This window comes from Formica exsecta, unplaced genomic scaffold (genome assembly GCF_003651465.1).
Source record: "Formica exsecta isolate Colony F162 unplaced genomic scaffold, ASM365146v1 scaffold308, whole genome shotgun sequence".
Taxonomy (NCBI): Eukaryota; Metazoa; Arthropoda; class Insecta; order Hymenoptera; family Formicidae; genus Formica; species Formica exsecta.
This window is the reverse complement of record NW_021850337.1, coordinates 689,671-709,010: the sequence shown is the minus strand read 5'-3', so window position 1 is coordinate 709,010 and position 19,340 is coordinate 689,671. Positions and strand designations below refer to the sequence as shown.

At 42.2% G+C, this 19,340-nt stretch overlaps 1 protein-coding gene and 1 long non-coding RNA gene across 3 annotated transcripts in view; one reads left to right on the top strand and one right to left on the bottom strand.

The window, feature by feature from the left end:
- Positions 1–1,205: 1,205 nt before the first annotated feature.
- The window catches only part of LOC115237750, a 215,551-nt gene continuing 197,416 nt past the window's right edge, over positions 1,206–19,340 (bottom strand). For both annotated transcript variants that reach the window (XR_003884391.1, XR_003884390.1), the window contains exon 5: positions 1,206–1,746. This is a non-coding gene — a long non-coding RNA (uncharacterized LOC115237750). The remainder of the gene's footprint in view (positions 1,747–19,340) is intronic.
- Positions 17,105–19,340, top strand: part of LOC115237743 (LIM domain only protein 3-like) — a 78,375-nt gene continuing 76,139 nt past the window's right edge. Inside the window, exon 1 of the mRNA XM_029810981.1 lies at positions 17,105–17,424. The gene's annotated coding sequence lies outside the window, so the exon portion shown is untranslated. The remainder of the gene's footprint in view (positions 17,425–19,340) is intronic.

Below are 19,340 nucleotides of genomic sequence, written 5' to 3'. Positions count from 1 at the left end.
AAGACACAAGTATTATACACAAGTTTTTCAAAGAACACAAGCATTACGTGAAAATATTAAAACGGTCTAAAATTAAAACGGTTAGCTTTATCAAATTCTGAAATTATTGCGAGATAATTCTTAATATACATCAGTACGGATCCAATCTCTACAACTGGCTATTAATATCAATATAGCTCTAACATACTGCGTTAGAATCTTACTACTTCTCCTATTCTCCTAAATGCACAGCGATACAACGAGCAGGGCGATAGTGTTCCGAGATAAAAAAAAAAGAAAAAAAAAGAGTTCGGTCGTCCGAGAGCGCGCGCGAGGAGATAGTAAAATCTAGACTCGTTCCGTTAACGAGACACGGGTACGATTACAAGGGGATAACGACCGCCCTTGGAAAAACATCGGGGTTCAGATCGCTGGCCGGCTGGAATGTCGCGCGACGCAGTCTTTTATCACCGGCCGCGCCGATAATGCGGCGTTGTTAACGCGGCTGAATCCAATATCTACACCGACAAATTGGCAACGAGCGGGTAGAGGAAGGGGAGGAGAGGAAAACAGAAAAGCCGTCCGCAAACAGTTGTTATTAATAATATACAATATGTGCCGGTGGCCTCCCCTCCGTATTTGCGGCGCGTAAGCTTCGCGATATCTGTTTGCCACTTACGGCGTGCGCAGAGGAAGAGAACGCCGGCCGCGTTCGCTAATGAGGTAGGAATTAATTAATCGGGGCCTGCGCGAGCGCGAAAGCCGTGGGGGGAGATAGGAGGGAGGAGAGAAAGGGAAGATTGCAAAGAGAATGGTCCAGGATAGCCGCGGAAGAGGAAATGGTGCTGATGTACGAGTAACGCGTTAGAGCGATTCGATGCCCTCTTTCTTGCGGATTCTCTCGATGAATCCAGACAACTCTACGCTCCGCATATAACTTCCCAGCTCCATCGTTGAATTTGCTGCAATCGTTGATCAAAATTACGGATCTGAAACATAAATAGATAAATATGGATAGCATTTTGAATTACTTTTTTTGCGAACAACTACAATAAGAATACAGGATAAACGAATAATTTCTTACATAATAGAATTCCAATTTAAAAAAATTCAAGAACACAGTTTTTTTCTCTCGACGCTTTAATCATGAGAGAATCGATTTAAAAAATTAAACAGTTAATAATATCTTTTCTCTAATAATAAGCTTCGCTGGCCGGCTGGAATGTCGCGCGACGCAGTCTTTTATCACCGGCCGCGCCGATAATGCGGCGTTGTTAACGCGGCTGAATCCAATATCTACACCGACAAATTGGCAACGAGCGGGTAGAGGAAGGGGAGGAGAGGAAAACAGAAAAGCCGTCCGCAAACAGTTGTTATTAATAATATACAATATGTGCCGGTGGCCTCCCCTCCGTATTTGCGGCGCGTAAGCTTCGCGATATCTGTTTGCCACTTACGGCGTGCGCAGAGGAAGAGAACGCCGGCCGCGTTCGCTAATGAGGTAGGAATTAATTAATCGGGGCCTGCGCGAGCGCGAAAGCCGTGGGGGGAGATAGGAGGGAGGAGAGAAAGGGAAGATTGCAAAGAGAATGGTCCAGGATAGCCGCGGAAGAGGAAATGGTGCTGATGTACGAGTAACGCGTTAGAGCGATTCGATGCCCTCTTTCTTGCGGATTCTCTCGATGAATCCAGACAACTCTACGCTCCGCATATAACTTCCCAGCTCCATCGTTGAATTTGCTGCAATCGTTGATCAAAATTACGGATCTGAAACATAAATAGATAAATATGGATAGCATTTTGAGTTACTTTTTTTGCGAACAACTACAATAAGAATACAGGATAAACGAATAATTTCTTACATAATAGAATTCCAATTTAAAAAAATTCAAGAACACAGTTTTTTTCTCTCGACGCTTTGATCATGAGAGAATCGCGGTTTAAAAAATTAAACAGTTAATAATATCTTTTCTCTAATAATAAGCTTTGATATTCGCATCGTTTTCCATTTTTTATTAGAGATGCTATAATAGAGATACAGTCATGACGGAGCTGTACGACAAGGGGATGTCATAATTACAGGTCTATAATTGCATGGAATTATGGAGTCAGCTAGAGTCGCGCGAGCCGACCGTTCGCCGTCATGCTGTTCGCGTTCGCGTTCGTATTACCTAGCAATCTAGCCACGTGTCCGCGTTAACCAGAGAGATGCGTGTACGGCAATTGTACCTCGGAATTGCACACAAAATGCATTCGATCCAGGACATATGTGTAAGATTCCGCGCGACGAATTTCGCGAATAATCCTTCTCTTTAATGAGAACTAGATAATAGAATATACATCGCGCGCACACGCTCGTGTCTGTCTTTTAATTAAATATCTCGACAATTAGTAGCACGTAGATAACTAACATGCATCATTCCGGCGCGTTACATCGCGTAGGAAGCTTCTATCCGTTGCGTTCCGTAATGAGGCAGATTATTCGCGCCGGCTCGACTGACAAGAAAACTAACGAGAGTGTGCATAGGAAATGGTTTGTCGTTTGCATGCCGATAACATGGCGGCGTCCTCAAATCGAAAGATAAGTGCATCTGTCAACGACGGTCTATCCCTCCTCTTTTCCTCTTTTACTCCCTCGAGTATCGATACGTTTTTCAGCTTTGTGAATATAGGCGTCGGAATCTATAATTTACTGGTTAATGCATATAGAAAAAAAAGTCGGAAAAATATATCGTAATTCTAACATTTTCACTTTGCAGAGAGCATTACGGTAAGTAGTCATCTATATACACAGAATGTTTCGAAATAATTTTAATTCTCTAAACACTGACGTAAAATACTCGTATGTTGGTGTACATAAAATTTTCATAAACTTTAACTGGTATTATTACAAAATTTGTTACGATATACGTACAATTGAAAATTAGTAGTATAGATATCTTGAAATAAATGAGAGATACTTTGTTGCACATGGAGCTTTTATATTCAATGTAACAATAACAACGAGCGACACATGATCTTTGTATAATATTTATTCTTATTCATATTAGATATTTTAAAAAACCGATGCATTTTCTTTCCATTTTACTTAGAAATATGCAAGGATAGATTATAAAATATTACGAGGAAGATGATAACGCTCTAGAATTAAATACATACATGAGAACAAGAACAGCTTGTAAACGAGATATATTACTTGTCATTCGTTAATCAAATGGAAAATTATTCCAAGGAGACATTTACGAATTTGGCCTAACCCAAAGATGTTCAAGCTCTCTCATGTCTCTGGTACACAAAAAAATAAAATTGTGACCGGTCAACGTCGGCACAGACAAAGAGAGAGAGAGAGGGCTTTCTCGCGCGAATGGCGCTTTCTTCGGGTTGGCAATCCTTCACAGTTAACGCCCCTAATCGTATTCATTAAAGTGCTCTCAATGCTTTTACACGGCTCTCAAGCTCCGCCACCACTTTCTCGCTCCCGCTTCTCGCAAACGCTTCTTTCTCGTTCCCCGCATCTCCGTTCCTCGCCCTTTCCGCCTTACCGCCTTCGCTTTCAACGTCCAAGATTTCGAGCGGATTCCCTCTCACTTACCTCATCCCTCCTCTCTTTCTCTCTCTCTGTCTGCAAGTTAAATAAAATCTATCTGTCTCTCCTTCTCTATTTTTCTCCTTCGCCAGCGCGCATTTCGCTGGGCCCTCTTGGTCCCTTCTCTCTTACCGCTCGGACCTGATCGTTCGTCAGGAGAGCTTTTAAGTTGGCAACAATGCGCGGATTTATAAACCACTGGCACCGGGCATTGTTATCGGCGAGTGATTGGAAGGCGTCGTTTCGACACTGGCCGAATACCAACCATCGGTTTGCCCGGCCCATTGTTGACCCCTTTATCTTGGAAATTCGTGGGTGCTACAGTCTCTACCTTCTGCGTGCCCGCTCGCCCGTCCGTCCGTCTATCCGTCCAGGAGCTCGCTAAATCACTCGGGTTTTATTGATGGACCGCGGGGGCAGAAAGGCGCGCGCCAGAGCGCGAGCCGGTATCACGGCTCCTGATAAACGGTCCATTGTGGACCGTCTTTTCTTCATGACTCTTTAGTGTGTCGCGTGCGCGGTAGTTTCGACCGTTTCCTTTTCGAGACTGCCGAATCGGATTTACTCGTTCGAATGACGCCCTGATGCATGTCGAGTACGGATTGATATAGCGTAGATGCACCACTAGCAAATGGTCGACTGCAAGTCTTATTAAGACGGAGAGATGTCATTACGTTTGTAATACTATCCTATTTAAAGGAGTAGAAGCTCGTTTAATCAGAACATGATCTTGTAGCTGTCGATTTAATAGTAATTAATAGAAACAGATAAACCGCAAAAATATGAGAAAATGTATGACATTTTTTAAACTTTTAGTTTTATGTCATGCAAAAATATTTCTTTGAGATTATTTCTATAAATTAATCTCTATACTGTGATCAGTATGAAATAACGGTACAATAAAAATTAAGAACAAAAAATCTTAATCTATTATTTATTTAAAATTTTATTTGCTTTTACTGCGAAAACATCTCAATTTTTATTAAAAGTATATAGAAAACAGGTTCTGAACACAAGATATAGTTTCGAATAATAAGAGGAAAACATTTCAGACAAAAGCTGCAGAGAATAACTATATTTCTTTTTAATAATAATTTTAATATATTATAATTTTTGCCCGAACGATATACTAATACTACTTTTTCGCTCGAAACTGATTCAAACGGTAATGTCAATCAAAACTGTCTTGTATTGCGAATTATTCCCCTTTCTCCTATTGAACGTTCGCGATGAGGACCGGACGCGAAGAAAGAAGCGTGACCGCTATCCGGAATATGTAGATGGGATTTCGAGTCCGCATTTAACCGCCTTAAATCGGCATCAACGTGTGTCGTGTCGTGTGACGCGACGTTCTCACCCTACTGTCTATGTTTCACGTTTTCTATATACCGCGGTGTAGCTTTAATACAGAGCACGTGAATGCGCGCCGATCTCACCGAATTATACGCGTCGGTGACAGTCGTCGTTACAATGGGGTACCGGGGTGAATCGCGCGTCTCTATACCTCCCTCTTCTCCTCGTAAGCTGACTTTCCCATGATGTGCTCGTAATCAGATCATCTCTATCCTACACACCCTACCAATACCAATACCATACATCGCGCTGTATGCCACACCATATATACCATCTACCCTGTCCTATACTCCACCCTACCACATAATGCTGTCCGCCACACACCTCTGTCAGCTTCGCTTCCATCGCATTGGCAGCATCGCACACGCACGTACGCAATCCGCACCGTAATCCCTGCGAATTTTCTAACTAACTGCTTTTTTAGGCGCCGTTCAGTCGAATAATCGATCTAATGATCAGTCTTTGTGTTACTGAAGGGTGAATATAATAGCGAATATATATTGTATTATCGTGCGCTTTGTATTACGTGTCCGTGGTAGTTTTTACGCACAGTGTGATCTCTTTTTCAAAGTCCCGTAATCGAAACTCGAATACTTGGAGATGCAATTACAGTAGCGATAAGAATTTAAAATTTTTTTAACATGACTCTTTTAACTTAACGATATTTATATTATAGTGACTATTTAATTATAGATTGTTAAATTGACTATTCTTAAAAGTCAATGTTGTAGCTTCATTTTAATCGCAAAATTTCATATTTTTTCTAAAATTATTATAATCCATAAATGGCATATCTCTCAGAGTTTCTATCCCGCATAAATATTGAAGTTGTGAAGCAATGATGCAACGACTGCTCGTTCCAATTTGCGGCGCATCGCATGAATTCTTGTAGGTGCTAAAATAATATAACGCGAACACAATGCACCACGTACAAAGAATTATCGATTTTCAAGAGCAACCGGCACGTGTCCCGGTATTTGGGACACGTGCCGGATCCGTTCGATTTAAGGGAACTGCGAGAGATGCGCAACCGGAGTGAGGTATCGGTTTTCGCACGCGTCTCCGCGGTGCGTTTGCATCGTGCGTGTACATTACGCGCGTATAAATGCGTTTACGTATCGACCCCGCACGCGCTGCGAGATTTCGAGGTTACCCTTCTCTCAGCCTACCCGTGTTAGAGAGAAGCAATCTCCCATCGATCTAATCCGTAATTACGCCGCTGAAAGAGCGACCCGGGAGTCACGGACACCTCGATAACGGAGAAACCGAGTGCCCCAGTCATTTTTCAGACGGGTAGGCTTTCTCCCTGCGATCAACTCTCCCCCCTCTTTCTCTCAGAGAGAGATGACATCTTTTATATTAATGCTATTAATAGAGAATTACACACACTGCTTTTTTTCTCTCTATTAATACTATTAATAAAATATTAATTTATGTTATATTAAACTTCAAGTTACTGATCATATAAGTTATTGATTCTATGCTTTTTCAGCTATTAATAAACAATTTTATCAAATGTAAGATTAATTTAACATTTTCAATCCTAGTTTTAAATGTCTCATTTTTTTGTATCACAGAATCGTTAAATATTCGTATGATTCAAATCGAATGCGTGTCACATCTCAAATCCTATATTAATTAAAATGAATTAAATATCAGCATAAACTTTTATCGATGCTAACATATTCTGAACTTACAGTAATTTGAATACATTAATGCATAATATATTACACTAATAATATCATTAAATAATATCGGCTCTGCTTTTATGTTGTTGCTATTTAAGATTTTTCGCAGATTGATTGTAATTCGCGTAATTTTATCCATAATATCCACCCATAACGGCCATAACGGTTTTGTGTCTAAATACGCTCACACGCTTCTTTGCCGCGCTAATCTGTCCCTAATCGTCTACCGACTTTGTCACGGCCGTAACGTTTTCCCCGGCGATTCAATGCGAACCACCGTGAAGGATCCGCACCCCACAACGGCTCTCTCGCAACACGACGGTAAACAACCGGCCGGGTTTTTCTTTGCACAATATGTTGCAGGACCATTACTTAGTCGTGGCAACCTCCGTTCTCGCGGGGAGAGTGGCTCTTACCTAAATAACCACTCAGTCACTCGCAGACTTAGCCAGAGAGGATGGCGGAGAAAGAGAGAAACAGAGGGTGAGTGAGTAAGTAAAAGAGAGAGAAAGAGAGAGAGAGAGAGAGAGAGAGAGAGAGAAAGAGAGAGAAAGAGAGAGAGAGAGAGAGAGAGAGAGAGAGAGAGAGAGAGAGCGGTCGGGGAACAGAAACGGGAGAGGATAAAGGATGTGAGGCGAGGGGCAAGCGAGCAGCCCAAGCGGGCGGAGGTGGCCCCGATACTATTACGTGATGTAAGAGTAACCGAGCATCCAGAAACCACCCCGTCAGATTAACGAGGCCATTCTCCGATTGATTTCTCGAGGAGCGCGCTTCGACTGTTAACTTCTATATCGTACTCGCGAAGGTGGAACGATTGACTGGCTTTTTGTGCGATCCGATATACAGGGTGATATTGAACGCCAATCGGTAGATTTTCAACCTTAAATGAATTATTTGATGAATTTTAAATTGATATTTTTTTCTTATACGGGAATATTATTATTATTATTGTTAGTATTATTTTATTATCGACACAATGTATATTTATTTTATATTCTATGATAAATTATTCTCGAGCCATTAAAAGAAAGCACGAAATACATAATGCAATATGTATATAGATAATATAATAACAAAATAACACTATATGAAAAGTAGAGAGATTATCCAGTAATAATAATGATTTTAAATTCTATATATAAAGGAAATAAGTGTGGATATTATATACTCGGAAAAGAAAGAAAAATCTCATAGATGTTGAAAAATTCCAATCATTTTAATAGCGTTTATAATGAAAGAACATTGAAAAATAAATAAATACGAGTGAAAAAAATATTTTCTAATAAATTAACATTCAAAATTCAAATGGATGCCAAAATTTCGTTTTTTAATGATTTCGAAATAATCTTTATGCTAATAAAAATCTATTTTTCGTTGAGACATGTTAAAATTAAAAAAAAATTATAACATTTTTATATATAATAAAAATATAGACAACATAATACGAAATACATGTACATCGCAGCAAAAGGATAAATCATGCCGATGGGGTATCTCGACTCGCCGATTTCGCGAAAACGACGTAACGCAGCACGCGAAATGCATCGAGTGACGTTATTCACGCCACAGAGAAGCGGAATTCGAGACACAGGGGGGGCCGGGAGAGCGTGCGAAAGGGGGCGAGACGATGAGATGAGACGAGACGAGACGAGACACGTAATGGCATGTCGGAGTTAACCCGTTGATAACCATCGGCTATAATTAACTCGGGCGAACCGGTGAACGAGCTTCGAACCCGCTAACTGCACCGAGACGCAACTATGAGTTTACGATACACACGCAATACATTTGTGTGTGTGTATATGTTTACGTATACGCGCGCGTGTGTATCGGGACTTCTTGCCCTTTCGGCGATCGCGAAAGGTCCTTGTGGAGGTCGCACTGCGCGCCTTGCAACCCTCAGCAAAGAGGAGCCTGTAACGACTGTAATCAGAATTACGTTCAAGTGCACTATGCGCAGAGTACGCGGCGTATACGATAATGTCTATTTTACGGCCGGATGGCTTCGCTAACCGATGATAATACGTTACTCGCGCGTGGATGAAATCATCTATTAAAACCGGAGAGCGAGAGATGTTGTTATATTCACAGAGAGAGAGAGAGAGAGAATTCTGCTCTCGGGATATAAAAGATTTTGAAGCATTGAAATTATTTATGCAAAAATAATAAAAGTTAAGCAATTATTCATGAAATATATTTTAGTTGTTTGTATATGTGCGATTGATTCTATGCAATAAATACAAGAAATATATTCTTGTAGTGCAAGAGAAGTGAATATTGTTTATATTATAGATATTTTTTATTTTATATTATACAATCGATTAAATATACGGGGGAATTAATAAACAAGATTTGAATATAATTAAACAAAATAATTAAACGCGATAAGATTTGTCCTATTTTATATATTTTATAATGCGAATAACGTGAGATAGAAACGTGGAATAAAACTGTTATTCAACTAGCAAATTAAATGAGGAAATTTATTCGCGGATATCAGCTGACTTTTTCCATGGATTGCATACAGCAGGAAACCAGATGCAAATAATTAACAAATCACATTTGACAGCTGGATGACGATCAATTTGCAATCGAATCCGCAATTTTCGTTAAGCAGCAGACGTTTTTCCTCTTTTTTCCTGCTCGCGGGAGTCCGACTCGCCTCGATTAAAGGGAGTTGCTCGCCGCTAAGAGGAAGGAAGGCTACGCCGCGCCGCGCAATCATCGGCCAGTCTTTTAATTTCCTATATCAGCGGGGGAGAGAGCATGTGTACACATGAATTTGGTGAACTGGTGTGCGAACAAACGTACGTGAGCGACGTGAGGATCAGTGGCGGATGTATAACAAACAATGCCTGAGGCCTCGCATTACATCGGATGAACCTGAGTTCTCGGTTTTATTGTATAATTTTTGACGATCTTTAATTCTAAATCGTCCAAAAAAAGAAAGAAAGTATCCGTTATTAGAAATTGATCAATTTATTCTAGAACATTCTATAGAGATGTACAGATTACACCCCGCAGATTATAATATATATGCGTGCCTAGGGTGTCAAATCGTCATGATCCGCCACTGATGTGAGGTGAGGACGAAAGATGGACGGAGGAGGAAAGGAAGCAGGATGGCAGTGAACGAGATAGAAAGGGTCAGATGAGGTAGCAATGAAGGAGAGCGAGATAGGAAGGGAAAGTGAAGGGTAAGGAGAGGAAGAGAGAGAGAAGGAACGATGGCTCGTGCGCGAGGGTCGGCACGGAGTGGTAATTGGCTGTCAGTGCTTCCCACTCCTACCAACCGCCCAACAACCCCGAGAGATTGGTATCGCTTATAATTAACTTCTCCGTGCCACGAAGCCACCGTTTCCATCGGCGTCCACGAAGGAGGAGAAGGAGGTAGCTGGAAAACACAAAAGTATAGAAGGTCGTAGATTCGCGGTGGGGTGCGAGAAAGTTGCCTTGTATAGGAGGGTGGATGAGTGTTTCTGGACGGTCCGGAAGTCCGAAAGATGACTGGATGCGGGTAGCCGGATATCCGCAGAATCTCGGTTTTCTCGACGTATTCGTGACACGTAGGGGATGTTTGGGAAGAAAAGTATAAGTTAGAAATTCATTGGCGGTGAGTCATTGAATGAATGTTTGAATATAAATTTTGGGTTATTGAATGTACGACGTTCTTCATTCGATTCAATAATACAATGCGCGTGAAAAAGATTAACGTAGATCTTGTAGTAATTTACTATTTAAATTTTCTTAATAATCTTTACATATTTTACACTTTTTCTTCAGACTGTATAGCAAAAAATTATATAAATAATAAGATTAGTATAATTAACATAAATAACATTTAAAAACAAGATTATATTTTTTACAATTTAAAACAAATCTAAAATCGTTATTGCGTCTTCAATTCATTAATATATATATATATCAGTTTTAAATCAAAATTTTATTAGAAGAAAATAATAATTTGGCAAACAGAGATATATAATTATTTACAAAATTTTTCAGAATAACTTCAATTTTTAAAAATATTGTATTATAAACTATATACACAGCAATAATATGATTCCAATATTTTAGGAAACCGAATGTTTAAATAATTTTTTTTATATTATAACTACTCTTTAATGAGCTAATTTCTCAAATCGAAAATCCAAGTCTTATCTTTATTTCAACAATCTTCTCGTTTCCTTCCCTAAAAATATCAGCGTTAGCCTTGCGAACCTCACGCATCGTGATAACAGTGTCGCGTCGTCGTGATGTCAGGCGATATCAACGGCAGACCAAAGCTAAACGCGTGCAGGTTGCGTCAAATCAACGGGCTAACGAACTCGCAGCATCCGCAGGTCGGTTACCGTCGTGGAATACGACGTGAGTCCGGGGCATCAACCGCTGCGTCGAGCGTGTACCACCCGCCACACATATCTGCCTCTCCCTTTCCCTCTTCTCTCTCTCTCTCTCTCTCTCTCTCACTCTCCCGACCGGCATATAGGATCCACGGAATATCAGTGCAACCCTCCGGTAACTAGTTTCTGAGCAGGTCACCCCAATTAACGTTTCCACGTACAGCACGACCGCCCCTATCGTCCTCTTCTCCTCTCTCTCTCTCTCTCTCTTTCTTTCTCTCTCGTAAGCATCTCCCTTCTGGTTCCGAGCCCTCTACGTTCCACTGCTTTCCGCTGTGTGCCGTGCCGCGGTAAGTCTCCCAGAAACTTATAATTGCGAAAGGAGTCGGCAATTATAATTGCCTCAGACCGACGGAGACGGCTGTAATTATCCAAAAAGTCGGTGCGCGAGAGGAGTGCTCGACGCGAGCACCGCAGCCCCGCGCGCACCAGCTAGAGCTCCGCACGTAGTTTTCTCCAAATCGCGAGGATTAAGGGGAATAACGGACGTGAGGGAGAGGAGCGCGTTTGCGCTCGGCGGAAAATCTCGCGCAGCTCTTCGGCCGTAAACGCGGCGCCGGCGTACGAATAGACGGAGCGCGCCCGGACTCGAAATTAAAGTTTGTTAATTATTCGCATTCTTGATATTTAACGTCGCCCAAATCGAATCCAATTCGAAGCTATATTATAGTGCCGGGAATTACGAAGCATTGTTTCGCTCGTATTTCGATCAATCTGTTCATTGGCGCGATCCATTTTCGCAAAATATGCATGATAACAAAAAAAAAAAAAAAAGATTAAAAAATCGGGCATGTGTTAAGTGTCGTTAAATTGTTGTTCGATCATTGTCTATATCAGAGATACACGGAAGCCGGCTCTTGTCGACAAAAAGCGTCGACACGCTGAATCCTCATCCGCTCGGCGGAAAGCACTCGCAATAAAATTCGTCGCGCCAAATCGAGTTTCTCCCTCTTCCCGGGTTCGGCGGCGTTTTTGATTAAGTTCGCTCAGGCGGAGGCATTTAACGGAAAGGCATCCTGTTCCGGCCGCAATCGGTAAACTGATTAAAATATAATCCCCAGGCCCGGCAGACAAACAATCGACACGATCGCGGATATCGACTGGCCGTCGGGCATACAAGCTCGATTCTTGCGCAGGCGAGCAAGAAAATTTAGCCGGCGAGATATTCGATTTCACCGCTGACCTCTCGATATTCATCGTCGACCCAAAGGGGATGGGAGAACTCGGAACAAATTAAAACAAAACCCAACTAATTTAACGCCATTCAATCAACGCGCCTTAGGTCCGTGTCGCTATTTAGCCGCGCATTTTGCGCTAATTGCGGTGCGTCTGAATACCGCATTTCATTCATCTGATATGAATATTGCATTCAACGTTATCATAGTCCGGGAATCAAATAGCCGTATTTAACGCTGGTTGCGCGTCGGTTGGATACGTCTCTATACGTAATTTCTATATTCCGTCCGAGCGCAGATTTATTTGTCTTACAATTAGTCATACTTGCCAAACATTAAGAAATGAATTTGCTGCATTAAAAATATACTTTTGAATTTTTTACAAGGGAGAAGAGAAAAGAAACAAAGTACGAAAAATATAACCAAGATACGCGGACGTTATATTTCGAACTCCATCATCGACTAATTGTACCGGCATTTTTAATCGTGCCCTTCAAAAAGTTGCTCGATCTCGTTAAAACTTTTGTCGTAAGGGCAGATTCGCCGGGACGCGTCTTATGAATTTAGCACGCACTCGTGACGTTGCTTTCGAAAAATCATCGAACGCCTAGGAAGACGAGAATGCCGCCCGCTCGTTGGCCGATTGCGGATGCCTCCTTCACGGCCCCCGATGTAATTTTCTGAATGACTGCGTAATTAAAACTCTAATTTCCTGCGCTTAATTGACCGGAGTCTTGGTTCCCCCTTTGCTCGGTACCTCCCGTCCCCCGCGGCCCTCCCCGTCCGGCTCGCCCACCAGTCACGCCGCTCGCTCGCCCCTCGTAAAGTAAAGGCGCAAGGAAGATGAACGTAGATAGGTCTTCGTGCCATTTTTGAGACATTTCTTTGCAAAGATTCAGCGTGTGTTCTTCAAGTGTCGAAACGACAATACCGTCGTTGATTCGCCAATTATATTTTACGAAAAGATACGCGTGTAAAATGCGAATACGTATAAATGTTAGTTTAACAGAAAACATAATTATCGAAAAGACCGAAATAATGTTTGAAATCTCGCTGGCGTCACATCAGACGGGAAAACGTTGATGTTAACCGACGCGCGCTTTTGTGAAGACAGAGATGAAAATGAAGAAGGAAAGTCGGGGAAACCACGGCACAATTACAATTAGGAAAATAGATTTTAAATCCGGAATATATAGCACTCTGAAGACAGACGCCGGTAACGGTGGAGAGGGTCGATGCGAACAGCCGCGAGGGGGGTTGCGCGCGACAGAGGAGACAGGGAAGGGGGAACAGAGGTGGAACTCCAATGGAAATTAATTCATTACTCTAATGCATTGAGAGCGAGAGAGAATGGGCCAGGCGCTGAAGCGTTTCGCTAAAGATGGATGTCTCGTTTTCATTTCGAAAATTAACACTCTTCGCTGTTACTTTCCGAGCCGGCGAGGATTCCCTTGTTTCGCGTTCTCTTAAACGCGAATTCGCGCGAATCCCTAAGGACACACGGCTTCGTATAAAGTAATTCCCTATATTTAATAAAAGAAATTTACAATATAAAAAGAGTAAGATAAGAAGAAAGGGATGAAAAGATACTATAAGTAATTTTTATTAGAGTTCTATGAAATTAATTATTTAAGATAATATTTATTAGTAATAATTATTACTTTATACTTATTACATTAAACGCAAATGAGATTTATACGAAAAGATAATTATTTTAAAAAGTAATTTATATTCTGAGATATATTTGTAGCCTTTTTGGCGCTTTTTGGCAAACCTTCGACTATCGGGGTCCATGTGCGTACTTAGTTTTCGCACTTTATAAATTTCGTTTTCCCGTTGCTGTCGCGGCTCCTTGGCCGCTGGTGATGCTTGTGAGATGTGTAGCGCGCTCGTTAGCGTATTCATAGGTTTATGGGACAATTAACCCTTTGAGGGACAGTTTAATTACAGAAGTGATTAAACATCTTAACGTACAAACTCGGTGGGCTCCGGACGACGTATATGCATTCGCAACGCGATGTGGCAGGCAGCCGGGTCGGCTGGCATGGCATAATAGAGGCGAGAGTCGGGGGAAGGGCGAGGGAGGCACAAGCCTGGCTGTTACCAATTAACATACTAATGACACGAACCGCTTTTCGAGGGCCGGTGTAACCGGCCGGCCTGAAGACCCTCGTGTGGGTGCAAGCGTGATGTTTGCGTGCATATATTTTTCGTGTGTGTGTATATATCTTAAAAATCGTCGCAACTGTCGGTGATGTAAAATCGATTTTTTAATCAAACCAATCGATCTACGAGACGTCGTACTTTTACCAAAATTATATTTCTATCTCTACATATAAAACGGTTTGGAAATAAATTTATCGATTGTACAATTGCTTTCTGTTTGGTTTTTATTTATTACCTTTATATGTATAAAGCTGCAGAAAGAAAAATATAAAACATATTATGTCTAACACTGAGAAACATTTAGCATTAATTATGTCATTATATTTAATTTGTGACATTAATTTTGTGAATCAGAAATACAGCTCTATTTATATTATTTTTCAGTAACATTTATCAATTCAAATAATGAATTAAATGAGAAGAAAAACATTGGGGACGTTAGGCATAAGGACGTCAGAAGATGTGGAGAAAAAGGTAGATTTTTGAACGAAATAAGAATGAGAACATATAAAGAATAAGAACTTGTAAATCTGAATATTATAATCGAGACAGCTAATCGCTTCGACGTAGCGAACAATAACACGTGAAAGTATGCGCGTTTGTTGTGTTTTTTGTTTGACGCACGTTAAGTGACATCGTAAACAAATCAATAAGTAAGTCGGGTATCTGCGACGAGAAATGTACAATACTAATAATACAGTGGTCTTTCTCCATTAAAGTTGAATTTTAATTAAAAGCTCGGACATGTGTGTGTGCGTGCATTATAATATGAGACTCAGATTACAAATCGTTTGTTATACGAAAGCTCGTACGCGACATGTGGACGCTCTAAAGAAGCTGTCACAACGAAATATCGTGTCACGCGAAAACGGTATGTCTAATATAATACTTTGTCAGATAACAGCGTCTCGAGACACATACGAGAATTGTGTAAACATGGCTAAATCAAAAAACAAGCTGCAATGTCGCCGTACGAAATTTTTAACGAATGGTTTCACGCATCTCAAACTCAGATTCGCGTTTACTTATTGGGTACGGCATTCAATTTGGAGAGTAAACATGGGGCGGAGCGCGCGCGCGATTTTCTCGCAGTATTCTCAGAGATATTTCTGCGGATGATTCGCGATAAAAATCCATAGACTTTTCCTCGCAAAACTTAATTAAACGTTTATCGGCAAGCAATTACGCGTCGACTGCTCGACGAGAAACGCCACGAGAAGCGCGCGAGCGATTCCCGATAGTAAATCTTGCTCGACACGATTGAATTTCACGATATTGTGTATCTTTACGGTGGAGAGAGAAAGAGAGAGCGCGCCGAGGGGGAAGGGAGGGAGAGTGCGATGGGGCACGGGCGAGGCGCAGGGTATATAGATAGGTAGGTTGAGTGCGCTAGATTTAATTAGCTGATTATAATGTTTATTTAATTAATATAATTGGCAAAGCCCCGCGAGCGTGTGTACAGACTTACACAGGCGGCCCGCGGCCATTCCGCCGGCGTTGCATTTAATGACGTCCATTAACGAACATTTACATTAGCAGTAATTATTATCGCGAGGGCGACGTCAGTGCGCTCGAATCGACCGAGGAATTTTCGGGCATTCATTACCGGGTGTGGAGGCCGATAAAAGCGACGATTATACACACCACATATACATATATATACTCTTTCTCTCTCTCGTACGCGCGTGATTATTAACGATATTTTGTTAAACTTTCCTCGCGCGCTACGCCATATAAAACCCGATCGGTGCCAAAATCACTGTTTAACCGATATTCGTTACTTGATATTAATTGAGCGTTTACATCAACGCGATGTTTGTTGTTCGATACCGCTTCCGGCAGCAATATGCAGTGTAAATATATGTATGCGGCGTGATAGCTGGCGGTGCAAGTATTTCCATGTCGTAATTTTTCGCATCGTAAACGGTCGTAAAATTTTCGCGATACATAACATCCACACAAGGTGTTTATATGTGTCATGTTTACCCAACTTTTTCTCAATCTTCCGACGCGGTAATGATATTTCAAACGCACATTTTCAATTAACACATGTTTATAAGATACTATCTATTATTTTCAATTATTTCGAGAGAAAGGTTTCTCGTAATCTAAAATTTCATCATCCGCAAGATTCATACGCGGATTACTATCGAATCATTATTGTATCTAGAAAAAAAAATCCGAAAGAAACAAGAAGCTAGCGATCGACGAATTACACACGGAGCGGACCCACGACGAGATCAGATTTCGCTACGCGTGGACGGGCCCGCAGCCGCGCGCACCCCACCGCGTGACGTGATCTCCGCTATGACGCAGGGGGGAAAGCGCGCGCGATACACACAGCATCCATGTATCCCAATACATGTATCTTGCGCATAGAGAGATACATATACGCGCGAATCAAAGAGAGAGAGAGAGAGAGAGAGAGAGAGAGAGGGGGGAGGAAGGCGCAGAAGCGAGACAGAGATAGACACAATACTGCGCGATCGCGCCGCATCGGGCGCTCTCGGCAAGCATCGGCAGCGCGTCGCGCGTCGCCTCCTCATTTCGCGTCTGACTGCCGTCGCGGACGGACGGTGGAACGAGTCGTCGCCGGCAGCGCGGTTGCGCGCAGCGACGCTGAACGGGTCGCGGCGGGGGGAAAGGGGTACGCCTTGTCTCAGTGCACGACTTGACGCAGCGGCGGACGACACGGGACAACGAATTTCGGACGACGAGTTGAGAGGGAGAGAGAGAGAGAGATCAAAAGAAGTGTGTTCGCGCGCGCGGCCGACTCGACCGAATCTTCGCGTGCTACGGATCGATCGGCGTGACACATCGGGTCCGCGGAGCAAGTGAGTTCGGATATCGCGGGAATCCTGTTCTTGTGTGAAACGTTACTCCCGCGAATCTCGCGTATATTCGCACGGCGACACGGCGAGGACAGCGAGGACAGCGAGGACATCAACGACGACGAGCTTGTGCTTTATGAGTGCTTCGGACTGCGACCTCGCGTTGCTTCGAGTGGACGACTACCTGTCGCGGGGATTTCACTGCGCGGATCAACGGCCGGCGACCCTCTCGTCTTCGCATTGGTGAGTAAATTGAAATTGTGTATCTTGTAATATGAGGAGTGTTTCGCATTTACGAGATCAATCTATCATGAATGATCTGACGTTAGTGAGTGAAGGGAATAATGCGATATAATTCGCGGAAAGAATAACGATAATAAGTGGTGTAACGGGAGCGATAAACGATGATGAATGGTGATGGATCCCGGTTATGATGATTATTTACGCGTAATTCAATCATTAGCGCAAATAATATATTGGAATAAATCATTGCATTTTTCGATTAAGATAAGAAAATTAGCGGAATAATCGGAGAGGCGGATTTTATGAGTATTTGTATTTTTGCTTTTCTCGCATTCGCGTAAAGTTGCCTCGACTTGACAACGATTGCGCGCGACTTCAAAGCGTTCTGCCGCGCAAGAATCACGTTTCCGTTTCGCGCGTTTTTGGTAAATATTTATAATCGTATCTTCTTCGTCTCCAAATTATAATTTAAATATTTAAAAAATGCGAGTCTGTCGACGCATTAGTTCAATGTTATTTATGTCGTAAAAATTAAATTATCGTAAATGGATGGACGTCAACGGAACGCGTTGAATCGCGATATGATCCCGAAAATCGAGACACTCCGCATAATTTGCATTAATTTACGCTCGCAGCAAGATGCGTTGCATCAAATTACATTTTCGACATTCAATCGATAACGTGCCGTATTTCCTATTGCCCGTCATGAAAATTATATCGAAACGCTTCTACATTCTGATAAAAGTCTACTGCACATTCGTGAAATTTTGACGACAAATTGAAATTCAAATCGCGTCGGCAGTGGTTCTCAATTTACTGTCACGTGTATTTATGTACTTAAACAAGCTTTGTGCAGAACGCGTATTTAGGCAAAATTTATTGACGTGGTTTTACTTCTAAACTTAGATCCATTTTTTTAAAAGATGGAGATTATTTGTTACAAAAGTTATTTTTTCCAAAAATTTGGAAATTTGAATTAGGATTAATTAATTTGATAATTAAACATGGATTTAATACGGACACTTAAAAATGTATTTCAACCAATAAGCTCTTCAATTTTTACTATCATTACATGCGAATAATACGAATAGAAATAAACGCACGCGACGTGATAAGATCAGTCGCGAAGCGCGAGCGGCTCTCGACAGCTCTCAATAAGATCGAAAACGGACGCACAGCCGACCGGATGAAGAATCAGTGGCGAAACAAGGCACTTACGAAGAGAGGGTAACATCGGGAGAGAGTGACTCGCGCGCGGGTCACGGGGGGAGGGGGGAGGGAATGGTATAGGATGGAAGAATCAACGCGCGCGTGTGCGTGCGCGAGTGTACGTATCCGCGCGTGAATCGACGCAGGCGCGTTCGCCGAAATGGAATAGTATGACCGAACTCGAACGAGAAAAGGGAAATAGCGATAGGAAGGGTGAAGGGAATGAGATGGAGGTGCGGTGGTGGAGGTAGAGGAGGAGGAGGAGGAAACGAGGGACGCGGAGTAGAACGAGGGTGAAAAGGGAAAGGAGGGGGGGAAGAAGAGGGAAGCAGAGAGGCAAATGCGGCGTAGGGAGCGGGCGTGAAGGGGACGGGGGGTCCAAGGCGTTGCTTGCTTAATTACTAAAAGCTAATCAATTCCGGAGGAAGTAAAGTTTAAATTGCAAACTAAAGTATAGCTACCTTCCCTCCCTCCCCCCCCCCCGGACGTAACCCTGCAAAGCGATATTACCGCTCGCTGCATTCTGCAATTAGCCCATGGTAAATCATTGAAGGAAAATTATGGTCCGCGTATTTGCTTCTGAGCGAGCGGCAGTTTATGCAATTGGAAAAATTAGCGGTGGTTTTATCGCCGTTCACAGTTCGATATCTCTCTCTTTTTCGCTGAAGAATTCCTTTAAACAATACCCTTATTTTTACCGATTTTTT